This window comes from Rhinopithecus bieti, unplaced genomic scaffold, assembly GCF_001698545.2.
Source record: "Rhinopithecus bieti isolate Rb0 unplaced genomic scaffold, ASM169854v2 scaffold_1014, whole genome shotgun sequence".
Lineage (NCBI taxonomy): Eukaryota > Metazoa > Chordata > Mammalia > Primates > Cercopithecidae > Rhinopithecus > Rhinopithecus bieti.
Window position 1 is genome coordinate 5164154 of NW_016803499.1, and position 12845 is coordinate 5176998.

At 58.8% G+C, this 12845-nt stretch overlaps 1 protein-coding gene across 2 annotated transcripts in view; it reads left to right on the forward strand.

The window, feature by feature from the left end:
* Positions 1–3124: 3124 nt before the first annotated feature.
* OSBPL5 (oxysterol binding protein like 5) overlaps positions 3125–12845 on the forward strand; it is an 80507-nt gene continuing 70786 nt past the window's right edge. For both annotated transcript variants that reach the window (XM_017887327.1, XM_017887320.1), the window contains exon 1: positions 3125–3265. The gene's annotated coding sequence lies outside the window, so the exon portion shown is untranslated. The remainder of the gene's footprint in view (positions 3266–12845) is intronic.

Here is a 12845-nt window from a genome sequence, read left to right on the forward strand (position 1 = left end):
CAGCCCTTTCCAGGGAGGCAGCCAGATGTAGCAGAAGGGGCAGGGGCTTTGGGGGGCCTCCTCTGAGCCAGTGGGTCTTCATCATGAACCAGGTGGCAGAGCACAGCGGATCAGAGCACAGTTCTGGAGCCAGAGAGATTGGTGACTGCCTCGCCTGCTGTGCCTCAGCTTCCCCATCTGTAAAATGGAGTCAATCACGACAGAACTAGCTCATAAGTTTGTGAGACAGATGAAATGCACCAAGTGTCTAAAGCCCTCAGAAAAGGGTCTGACAGAAGAAAGGTGCCCACAGCCATCTTATTCACTCCTCAGTTGGTGTCAGGAGGAGTAGATGAGATGCAAAGAACCTGGGACAGGGTAGGGGCTCCATCAGCAGGAGGCCTTGGGGCCTTAGACCAACCACCCAAAACCAAGGAGTGATGCCAGCAGGTGGACATGTATTCACTTCTGGGGCAGGGATTCTTGACCACTGCATGACCAGCATTTGGGGCCGGGTCACTCTTTGTGGTGGAGGTTGTCCTGTGCATAACAACATATTTAGCAGCATCCTTGGCCTCTACCCACTGGACACCAGTAGCAACCTCCAATGACAACGGCCAGAACTATCTCCAGGCAGTGCCAAATGCCACCTGGAAACTGGAGGCAAAACCGCTCCTAGCAGAGAACTGCCATTCTGGAGACTTGGATTGGAACTGCTCTGATTTTAAATTGCACTCTGCTTGCAAAGCATTTTTTAAATTCTTACTTATCACAGACATATTTGTCTGAATTACCATAAATTCCAAACTAACCAGCTGGGCGCTGCAAGCCGTTCCTTCCCATAGTTCACTCATGGTCCCCAATGCCCAGCAACAGCCAGCACTTGCAAAGTCTGTTGTCTCACGGGGGACTCACGGAAGCTCATGCAGCGGAAACTGCTCTGGTCATCATTGCCATTTACAGATGAGGAAACTGAGGCACAGCCGGTTGCATGAACTTGCTCAAGGGCTCCTGGATGGTGGGGCCTATCGGGCGTGACCCCCTAAAGCTGGTGCCATTGGCACCTGGCTCTGCCCGTCTCTGAGAACTCTCACGCCCTCATTTCCTGCGCTGACCACCAGGCACAGATGCCGTGTTCATCTGACAGGAGAGGAAGGGGGGCCCGGGAGGAACAAGCCACAGCCTGGTGACGGAGCTTCTTTCTGGCAGCAGCAGGATTCAGACCTACCTCTTGTTGGGGGTGACCTCTTCGGCTCACTGCCTCTCCAAAACCAGGCAAGAGGCTGGAAATGGGGCTTTCTGGAAAAATGCAGACCCTGCTGGGAAGCAGGGCAGACACCTGACACCTGTCGCTCAGCCTGGCAGGTGGCGTGTTCATTTCTTGTGTGGTCATCTGGCTGTCACACTCAACCCAGTGAGAGGCTTAACCCTCATCCTGCTCCACCCCAGCCCCACCCTGCTGTCATCTATGGCCCCTTTCCTCACCCTGTCAGGTGCCTCTTTGACTTTTGACCTCTGCCCTCAGCAGTGTCATTTCATGAAACCCAGGCCCCGGACAGCCAGCATCAAGCAACTGGCAACCTTCGATACTTCGGCCCCTGAGACCTCTGCCCTAGGGATAGGGGCTTTGTTTTCTTCCATAATTCCCTTTGGATTGGCCCCAGCAACCAGCAATTTACCAGGCAGCAGCACCCCAGCTTTGGGCGGAGTCTTCATAGAGCAAACCCAGCAGGTGTCTGTGGATCCCGGATGCACAGACCCTTTCCTGGAGAGGCAGAGGCCACCTGCCACAGGCCACGCGGAGCAGGGTCCCACCATGGCCCTGAGCATCTTGACTGAGCAGTTCTGCATCCCAAGACCTCACAAGGTGACTATGGAATGGCAAGGCTAGCCCTGGGGGTAAGCTTAGGGCAAGTCCAAGTAGCCAACTCGCCTTCATAAGCCGTGGGTTCCTGTGATCAGCACACAAGCGGCTGGTGCTGCTATCCACAGGAGGATACCCACCAACTTGTCTAAAGGGGTGGGCAAGGCTAGGGCTGAGAGGAGAAGGGGTCTGGGTTGTTGTGGGCAGAGCACCTGCATGCTGTGCCACTCCCCCTTCAGGTGCTGGAAGGAGCCTTCCTGGGCGGCTCACCCTCTGCAGCCCTGCTGGGAGGTCTGGCACACGCCCATGATAGCCAGACTTAGGGCCTCCCGAATGCACCTGCAGCGTGAAACCGTGGAAACACGCATGTCAGTGGCAGTTCTGTGTGGGAAGGAGCCCGGGGCTCTCTGCGGAGGGTCAGTTCTGTCCCTTTTAAGGTTCTCCGTGGAAAAGGCTCGGCGCCCTCTTGGGTCTACCTACATCTGGGGATGCCAGAGCCCAGCTCCCAGTTTTGCTGATCATTTGGGGGCATACCATAGGAAGGACCTGCAGGGCACCTCAGGCTTGTATACTACGGCTGCAAACGCCTTGGGGCCAACCCTGGGCTCACACCCAATTCAGGGTCTACAGGCAGGGAGCCAGGGGCCAGGGGAGGACTTCTCAGCTCCCACTGGGGATGCTGTTTAAGGGAATTAGAATGTGTTTTATATATGAGAACTGAGGGAGTCTAAAAAGGTCTCTGGGGGGTAGAAAAAAGTGAGGAGGGAACACAGGAAGAAATGCACATGAGGGAGGTTCTTGTCAAAAGAGTCCTGAGAAAGACGTACAGTTAGAAACATAGAGTGTGACTGAGGGTCCTTCTTAGCACGTAAGGGGCAGGGACAATAGTCTTAGATGTCTGGGGCTCCTCTTGTGTTCTGATGGTTCCTGAGACGGGGAGAAACGGCGACAGTTTCTTGGGTTCAGAGAGGGAGAGGAGGCGCCTCACACTCTGGCTAGGGTGGGCTGGGGGCCTGCACCCCTAAATTGAAGAACCCCACTAAGCTGACCCCACTCACCACTGCCCACCCCGCCAAGCCTCCTGGGCATTTTCAGCGGAGTGTCCGGACCTCTGGCCGCCCGGGTGAGTGTGAGCCCCGGAGCGCGCGCGGGGGGTTGGGGGGCGAGGAGAAGCAGCAGCCGGTGGGGAGGCCCCCTGGGCGGCGCCCGCTCCGCGCGGCGATTCGGCCCGGGTTTTGCGGCCGCCGCGCCTCCTCCTCCCGCCTCCGGGCTCCCTGGGCCTCCTCCCTCCGCCGCGCCCTCGCTCCGCCTCGCGCGGAGGGACCATCTGCTGGCATTCCTGGCAGCCGGGCCCGCCTCCGCCAGCGGAGCCCCCGCGCGCCCGGCCGTCCCGGAGCACCGAGCCTCGCAGCGCGGTAGGAGGTAGGAGCGCGAGGCCCGGGGGCAGGGGGGACGGCGCGGGATGGCGGACTGGGAAGGATCCGGAGGGCCCCGCCGGGCAGGGCCGGAGCGAACCTGGCCGCGGGGGCCTCCGAAGGGATCCGGGAGTCCGCGCTGGCCAGCCCGCGGGACCCTGGCAGTGGCCAGAGCTGGGAGTCGCGCAGGGCCGTCGCGCGCGCGGGGAGCCTGGGGCGCCCCGGGCCAGGGCGGGTCGGCGCCTGGCGGGTTGGGGCGGGTGGGGCCCGCGAGTGGGAAGCGGCGCGCCCAGCACGGCTCCCCACTTGGTGGGGCTTAAAGGAGACGGGACCGCCAGGGAGGGTGGCTGGGTCTGACCGCCCAGACCCTGGCCAGTGCGGGGGTCTGTGTCCCCAGCTCGGCCGACGCGGGCTCCAAGGAGCCTGCGTGGGGTCTGGGATCTGAGTCTGGCGTCCCAGCTGCGGGCTTGGGAGGGCGGCTGTGTCTGAGTCCGCAGAGTCCGGGGGCTGCCTGGATTACAGGCCAGGGAAGGACCCTTGCCCACAGTCCCCATCTCTGGGGCACTGACCCCCTGAGGATATGGAGCCTCAGGGACTGTTGAGGTGCCTGAGTCCTCAAGAGGGTCTGGTGCACTTGAAGATTCCTCCCGGGGAGCGGGGTACGGGAGGGTGGGGCAGGCAGGAAGGAGGCTGGAGTCTGCAGCCCCCCGCCCCGGGCAACAGGCTCGTCCTGGGCTTCCCAGGCACCGCCCCGACCCCCACCCAGACCTCTGGGCTGCCTCTTGTCAGAAGCCAACTGGAGTTAGGGTTTGGGGTGACTCCTGGGGGTATGGAGGGGTCACAGGGTGGGCTTACCTGCCCCTCTCTCATCCCTGGGCTGAGCCCACTGCCCTTCCCTCATTCTTGGGCTGAGCGGGTCTGCCCTGCCGAAGCGGCTGGGTGGATTTCGTCTCTTGCCATTTGGTAACTTGCTCCCCTCTGTGTGTTGCCCCAGTCTGTTCAAGGTGCCTTTTACAGGCCGACTTCTGTAAGGGTCCCACCCCACCTGATACAGCCTCCCAAAGTCGGGAGAAGTGGGCCAGCCTTTGGGATCCTAGGTAGATGCTTTTGGGTCTGCCTGCGCCAGGGCTGATCCAGATCCCGGACTGAACAGAAACCCTGCCCCCACCCCCAAGAGTAAGGCCCCTCTGCACGTTTTTATCCCACCTCCTTGTTACACAGGGGCCTTGCTGTTCCTTGAACCTGCCAGGTGAGAGGGGGCTTTGCAGGCATCAGGCAGGTTTGGGGCAACCTGGGGTGGCGTCAGGTGCCCGGCTGTTCCCTTCAGGCCTCAGGCTCCAGAACTCCAGATCCTATTGTCTGCTTGCACGCGTGTGGGGCTGGCCCGCGGTGCCCAGGAGGCAGGCACTGCGTGTGTCTGTCTTGCCAGGCTGTGTGTAGGAAAGGTGACACAGCAGATGGGCCTCATGAGGAGCCTCTGACCCGCAGTCCTGGGCCTGGTCTTGGAGAGGCTGCCCTGCAGATGTTGATCCCTGGGCAGCCATCCTGCGTGTCCAGTGGAGGCTCCTTTCTGGGTCCAGATTGGGCCATGAATAGGCCAAGTTCTTCCAAGGACTGCTTTCAGCTCTTCACAGAACGCGAATGCAGGAACCCCTGCCCCGCCCCCACCCAGGGTTGTATTTACTATGCTGAGAATGCCTGCTATCAGTTTCTCTCCTGAAATCCTGGCCTTGCTCTGAGCTCTGATAGTAATCTGACATGTAACGCTTGCGGGAGGGAGAAGCACCCCGTGACAAGCCGACGGGTGGAAGGGCTGTGTGTGTCTCTGACAGCTGTGTTTTGGGGACTGGTGCTCTCTGCTGATTCTATGGTTAAGCCCGCACACGTTTGCACACATACAGGCACAGCATGCAGGTGGAGAACTTACCCAAGATGACAGAAGGTGCATCCCACTCCATTCCCATTTATTGTTCAAGGGACAGGTGAATCTGAGTCTGTGACCGCAGCTAAGAAATGTTGTGGACCCAGCTCAGGGTTCTCCCAGAGAGGCCTGGGGGGTTGGAAGCTCGGACCTCCTGGACAGGGGGTTGTAGAGGGGCCGAGGCCCAGGGGTGCATCGTGCCAAAAGGATCCCGGTCATTTTGATAGGAAGGGAGCTGTCAGGGAGGGAGCCGTCAGGTGCAGCTCCCCTTGTGGAGTCCAAGGGCCAGGTGGGTAGAAGTGCTCACTGCTTGCAGGGTTGGCAGGGCAGCCCAGGGAACGCACTGGTGTACTGGAGAGTGGATGTTGGGTGGTGCAGATGAAGGCCACTGGCCTCCCAACAGGGACAGGCATGCTGCCCTGAATGTCCTTGTGCTGCTTGTGACCGGCACAAAGGAAAAGAATATTGTTCTTGATGCCAGCTTTGCTTGATGACTTACTGAGCCTGCAGCTTGAGGAGGCAGCTGACAGCCTGAGGTTGGGGCTCCTGGGCTGGTCAAGATTTTTAAGGGTTTTGGGGCCTTGGTGATTGGGTCTTGGCCACGGCTGGGTCACCTTTCCCGTGGAGATGTATGGGCAGATAGTGAAGCTGCTGCAGAGAGTGGTAGGGTTGGCGGTCGAGTATAACTTGGACTGAGGACCGAGTTGTTCTCTTAGCATCACAGCTGTTCTGAGCCAGGGCCTCTGGGATCATGTCCACGAGGGTGTGAGGTTGCCTTGTGCTGGCATCTACACTAAATGGAGCCCTGGGCACCAGCTGTGTCCTCAGGACCAGGGCTTGAGGTGGGAGATGGGGAGGGGATGGGACATGAGCCTTGTTGGCTGGCTTAGAGGGATCTAGAATTCCTAGAGGGCCTTTGTTGCAAATCTCAGAGCCACCCAGGGTGAAAGCAAATGCTTTGCTTGGCCAGCCCGCCTCACATCCGGCTGCTCCCTCCAGGGCTGGCCTCCACCCCCCTCCTGGCCCTACCAGCTCTTGCCTGGAGCTCCACATCAGCTACCTGCAAGGTTCCCCTTTCATGGCCTTCCTAGCCCTTCTCCAGCCAGCAGCCAGCATGTTGTTTAAAAAGATAAACCACTTCATGTAGTTTGCCTACTTATAGCCCTTTGAGATTTGCCATGGGTCTCAGTAAGTCCTGACCCCTTTCCAGACCCCACAGGCCCTAGACACCCCTCCACTCCGCCTCCCTTCCCCTGTCCTCCTCTCCCCCTCCCTTCCCCTGTCCTCCTCTCCCCCTTCCCTCCCCTCCCTCTCCCCTCCTTTCCTCCAGGGGTCCAGCCTCAGCCCTGGCTTCTTACTCCAGGGCCTTTGCACTGGCTGTGCCTCTGTTTTTGGCCCCTCCTTGTATCTACACTTGGTGGGCTCCATCTAATTCAGGTCCCAGCTCGGATGCCACCTCCGCTGAGAGATCCATTCTGACATGATATCCATTCCAAAGCAGTTCTCAGCTCTGTGTTTTGTTTTCTCTTTATTTGTACTGAAATGATCTTGTTTGTTTAATTGAATGGCTTCCTATGGAGAAAGCAATTGGGCCAAGCCCGGTCCATGGTGGGCGCCGCTGGTGCGTGGCATCTGTCTCCATGCACGGTTGCCTGCAAGTCTGCTCCGGGCTCTCTTCCCAGGGGCTGGCACACAGTAGGTGCTCTATGGTTAAGTGAGGGACATGTGGAAAGCCATCATACTGTCTCATCCCAGGGAGGCCAGTATGTTGAGACTGGCTGCCCCCATCTAGCAAGTCCCACCCACCATGTCCTGGTTTCGCCAGCATCGACTGGTATGGGATGTGACCAGCTTATTTCCTCCATGCCCTAGGATGGCGAGGACAAGAGTGTGTGTATGACTCTTCCCAGGGTCCCATCATCTCTGATTTAGGAATGAAGCCCTTAGGGTGTCTCACCTCCTCAAGGTGCCTAATATTTTATTTGGTGAATGCAGATGGACTTAACTGGCCTGTGGATCCCCTCTGACCCTGCTGACACGAAGAGAAGGATGAAGGGGAAAGATGAGGTTCAACATCTGAACAGTATTCCCTCTAACTATGTACATTCTTAGGGAGTTCAAGTGGGAAATAGGGAGGAGATGTGGGGGATACCCCACCTCGGCAGGCAGCTGGTCAGGCTGCCCGTTGTGACCAGCCTGGGGTCGCCTTCCCTTCATCCAAGGCCAGGGGAGTTTGCAAACCTGTATTAAGCCCTGCTGTACCTGGCAGAGCAGAAGCACCACCCCAGCTTGGAGACAGCAGGTCCCTGACTGCCGGCCATGGATAGCCCCTTGGGAAGTGCCCTGTGCTTCTGAGCAAGGAGGGAACGGGCCTCCAGGCGCTCGGGGACGGCACAGAGGGCGCTCTGTCGCCCGTGCCTTCGTCCCTTCTCTCGCTGGCCCATTCTCAGCTGCTTCCTCGCGGGGAAGGGCCTTCCTTGGCCAGGGGAGGGAGCGCTCAGTGGCCCGGCACTGCGGAGGTATTGATGTGCTATTGGGGTGAATACGGCGGTCGGTGTGGGGGTGGGGGCGGGAGGTTGTCATTTAAAGGGGCATTTGGGGATAGTCAGCAGAGGAAGGCGTGGTGTTGGGGCGGGGCATCCGCATCTCCGCGCCCCTTTCCTGGCAGCCAGCGGGATTTCTCATGTCTAGCTATTGCAGCGAATAAGACAGAGAGTCAACTAAAGGGCGTGCCACTGTAGGTCCTATTTGCTGGGCTGCAGCTCCAGGCAAAGGCATTTGTATGCCTGCCTGTTAGGGTGAATGTGACACGGGGAGTGTGGGTCGCTTAAAGGGCCGGGACTCTGGCAGCAGTGCATCCTGCTCATGCCCGCCTATTGCGGTGAATACGGTGCAGTAGTCGGTCGCTTAAAGGGTCCTGGCATCCTGCTTGCTGGACTGTGCTGCTTTGGGGCAGCTCCTGGTCCTGGGTGGGAGGGGAGCACTCTAGGGAGGCTCCCCACTTTGGCCACAGGGAGACGCTGGCCCGTGGGGCAGGAAGGCTAGATGCCCTTCTTACAGGATGAGCCTCACCCCCACCCCACCCCCTGCTGCCTTAGGAAGTCGCCCAAATTTAGCAAAATTCAAGCCACAGCCATTAGGCACCAGGGCGGGGCATGTGACCCTGTTCTGGAGGGCTGGCGGGGCCAGGGCAGGGAGGGGGCTGGGCCTAAGAGATTGATGGTGGTGATGGTGGCAGGCACTGCCTGGGATCTGATCAGAAGGCCTAGCTGAGGAAGACGCAGCTGGAATTCTTCACCCCAGGTGCCAGGGTCAGCAGATTTTATTTGCCTTCTAAACCTTGGTTACCCCGTCTGTAAAGTGAGGCTCATGGCTGGCCTGTGAGAAGTCCCGAGATGGTCTTTGTACACAAGCTCTGGGTGAGCATTGGCCATTGTGTGGGTGACTGGCATGACCCACTACCCCACCCCTATAGGCTGCCAGTCAAAGGTTTCCACCCTCCAGCCACCATCTCCCTGGCTCAGATAGTCCTGGGCCACCCCAGGTGGCCCTGGCCCTCCCCAGGTGGACCCTGTCCCTGCCGGCAGACCCTCCACCTCTCTAGCTCTCTCCTCTGCTCCTGAACTTGGCATTGGTCTCAGGCTGCCCTGAGCTGTCTCAGGGGACTCCTGACCTGTGAAGGGGCAGTGAGTCCATGGGAGGCAGTTGGCCTGGGCTCTTCGAGGCTGTTGTCCTTACCTGTAGAGCAGGGACCACAGCACATGGTGCTCCTGAGTGCAGCGTATCCAATGAGTGGCCTGGCACAGGGCCAGGGAGAACTGGGATGCCTTAGTCTCTGGCCCACACACTCCCTACCAGTGAGCACTTTGTGGGTGAGGTACTAGACCTCGTTAGCCTGAGGCTGGGGTGCTGTGGACAAGGTGCTGGGACTTAGCATTAATGCTCAAAGATGAGCTACAGAGGTAGTGAGATCCCCCAGCCCCGGGGACACCTGAGAGTTCTGCCTCTTCCCCGCGCCAGCCTCAAGAACATACCAGGGCAAAAACCGACCCTCATGTTTCACTCTCTGTGGCCTCAGGGTGTGTGCACTCTTGCCTGTGCCCTCACCCTGCTGTCCCCTGTGTTCAGAGTGTGGCTGGTCCAAGGGCTCACAGCATCTGACAGGCTCCCCTCTGAGACGGAGGAAATGGGGCCCAAGAATGGCAGGGTCATGGTGCTACTCCTCGCTGGGCCTCAGTTTCTCCATCTTAAGGCACCCCCATCCCTGACATTTGCTCCCAACCCCTACACCTGTGGGGCTAAGGCACCTGCACACAGGCAACACCCCGGCAGGAACTGAGAAGGAAACTTGGACATCCAGAGCTCCCTCTTCACTCCCAAGGCCCCGGCTTCTCCAAAGGCTTCTGTCCATCTGCTCCTACGCCTTGAGCTGTTTTATATCTTGAGGATGCACCCCAGGTTTTATGCAGAAGGAAGCGTCCGCTAATTTTTAAAGGTTTGAGACTGAGTGATTGGAAATCTTTCTCATCCTTCCTCCTCCCTCTCTCCTGCACCAGTGTGCAGCCCGGAAGAGGTCTCATGTGTCACTGACCATGCACCAGTGTGCAGCCCGGAAGAGGCCTCATGTGTCACTGACCATGCACCAGTGTGCAGCCCGGAAGAGGTCTCATGTGTCACTGACCATGCACCAGTGTGCAGCCTGGAAGAGGCCTCATGTGTCACTGACCATGCACCAGTGTGCAGCCTGGAAGAGGCCTCATGTGTCACTGATCATGCACCAGTGTGCAGCCCGGAAGAGGCCTCATGTGTCACTGATCATGCACCAGTGTGCAGCCCAGAAGAGGCCTCATGTGTCACTGACGCTCCATGAGTCTAACTTCTGCATGTGGAGTGTCCCTGTGGCTGGTCCTGGGGTGGTGGACTGGCCTGATGCTGCCAAGGACGCCCCACTTTCCCACAAAGCTCCACCCTGCTATCTTGCACATCCTGGGGCCAGGACAGGAAGAACGTCCTGTGGATCGGAAAAGCAGGTGCCCTTGTGGGCACCAAGAGCCCTTTGTGCTTTGTAGGATCACGTGCTGCCACATGGCACCCTCTGATCTCCTTGGGGCAGAGGAAAAGAGCAGCCAGCTTTGAAGGGAACCCTCGCCCACTCCAGCGCCCATGCTGGGTTTCTACTTTGGGCCCAGCTCCTGCAGGAACGCACAGATCTCTCTCGCTCTGAGACCTAGATTCTGCCTTGGAACGGCACAGCTGTCCCCAAAGGGCAGGCCGGGGCAGGCAGCTTGGCCACAGGAGGCTGGGAGAGTTTGGAGCGTGAAGAACACCTAGAAATGTCAGAATGTGGGCCCCATCTGGAAACCTGAGACGGAGGCCGGTTCGGGACAGGGCCTGGTTGCTTGTCCCATTACAGTGCCACAGTGGGTCATCCTCCCCAGCCTGGCACCACGAAGGCTCCCAGAGAGAGGGGGACTGAGGTGCTCTCTGTTGGTGACTAGCACCCAAGGGTGCTTAGCCCCAGTGTGCTGCTGAACACACATGGCTACCGTGGTCAAGGCCATCAGGAATCCCCACCCTCGTGCCCTGCACCGAGTGCAGCTGTGTGGCTCTTTCCTGCCCAGACCCTCCCTGCTCGCAGGTGCCCACCAACAGCCAGAAGAACCTTCCGGCTGCTGCAAGCCCAGCAGGCTGGACCAGTTTCTCCTTCATCTGGTTGCTGTGAGCAGAGGAGAACGAGTTACTCAGTCCCCAGCCGGCCGGGGGCGGGGCCGCCTTCGTCTCTGCTCCGTGGGCTGCTGGGTGCTCACACTCTAAAGTGATGTGGGTGGCAGGAAGTGGCCTTGTGGCGCCCACCCGCTGAGCACAGGGCTGGCCTGTGGAGCCACCCTAGTCATGGAGCCAAGCTGGCTGGGGCTCTCCTGCCCCTGTCTGTCTTGGCACAGGCCCTTCCCAGGCCTGCAAAGCCTGCTTCCATCGGGGCGCTGCCTCAGTACCCGCAGCACACATGACATCTAGGCTAGCTAGCTTGGTACCCAGGACCCATCTTGGCCTCCCTGGGTCTCTTGGGGACATCACCTTCTCCTGGAACCCTATCTCATCAGGGTGACCTCTCAAAAGTCCAGCCTCATTCCTTATCTGCCCCTTGCCATCCTTTTGCCGGTCAGGGTCTCTCTGCTGCTGGCCTTGGTTCCCTTAGATCTGGGCCCTGCAAGGCCCACTTTTTCCCACGTGCTCAGGAAGCGCCGCTTGCTTTCCTCCCTCGTGGGCCGTGAGCCTGCTCCCGTGTGTTTGGCCTGTGTGATTTGCACAGAGGCACGCAGCCCTCTGATCGTTAGTGCGTGAAGCCAGGTGCTCTGGGCCGTAAGCACCGCCTTGTAAAGGCGCCCTTCACCTTCTGACCTGTGCGAGCTGGGAGTTTGCTGCCCTTGGGGGCCCCGAGGAGTGACCCGTCTGACCTTGTGGACAGGGGCACAGTGCTTAGAACATGGGCTTAGCAGTTGGCAAAGCAGGTGGGAATCCCCACCCTGTGGGGCCGTGGGCAAGTCCTAAAGCCCCAGACTTTGGTTTCCTTGTCTGTGAAATGGGCCATTGCAGGGACAGCCCCCTGGAGGTGCCTCGGGACGTGGTGGGAGCGTGAGCCAGCTCATCGTGAGTGCCAGCCCTAGGCCTGTGTGGAAGTGGCACGGGCTCTCAGAGCAGGGAGGGGCCACCGCCTATCACGCCTATCATTAATGAAAACTTTCACCGGGAAAGATGTAAACACAGGAACCATACAGAATAATAGAACCAACCCCAGCCTTGTCAAGGTCCTGGCACCTGGCTGTATTTGCTTTAGGCGTCTTTCAACAGCTACAAGTTGTGTGTAGGGAGGGCCCCAGAGCTCCCTGCTTTCCCCAGAGCCGCTGTCCTGGGTTTCCAGGCTCACGCTCCCAGGCGAGTTTTGGGCTTTACTATATATGGATGGATCCGTAAACACACACAGACAGATGTCACGTGACCACCGATGTTCTGCTCACATCCTTCTTTCTGATCGTTTTAGAGTCACAGAGAAGTCGCAAGAACAGTAGTTCACTGCCCTCTGCAACCTCTTCTTGTCTGTGTGGTTCTGTATTCCTTGTATATTTTCCTTGCTTTATGTACGTAAATCACATGGATTTCCATCCTTCGGAAGGACTTTCTGGTAGTTCCATTCCGTCCCTGGAGCAAGGTCTGCGTTCCGGTTTCCTTGGGCACAGCCGAGGGCACTCCCCCAGGGGACTGACCTGGGGTGGGGTCAGCAGCCCAGTGGGATGTGGCCCAGTCTCTCCTGTGCTCAGTGCTGCCTTCCCTTCCCCCTTGTCCCAGAGGGAATCATCCCTACCGCACCCCCTTACTCTGCCTCAGCATAGGGCAGCGGGAGGAATCCTGGCCCCCAAGGAACACACCTTACAGAGATGTTTGCCAGGGCCCCCCAGGGGCCTCTCAGCGACCAACACATTTTGTTAATTAAAACCAGAAACACAGGCTTGAGCCTGAGACTGAGGGTCCAGGAAGGGCAGGGTCTGGCAGAGATTCTGCAGGTCTGCTCACAGCCTGTTCCAGCACTGCAACCCCTTGCTGAAACCACACGTGTGTGGCCTTGCCAAAGATGGGGAGACAGGGCTTGGGAATACCGGCCAAGCCCCAG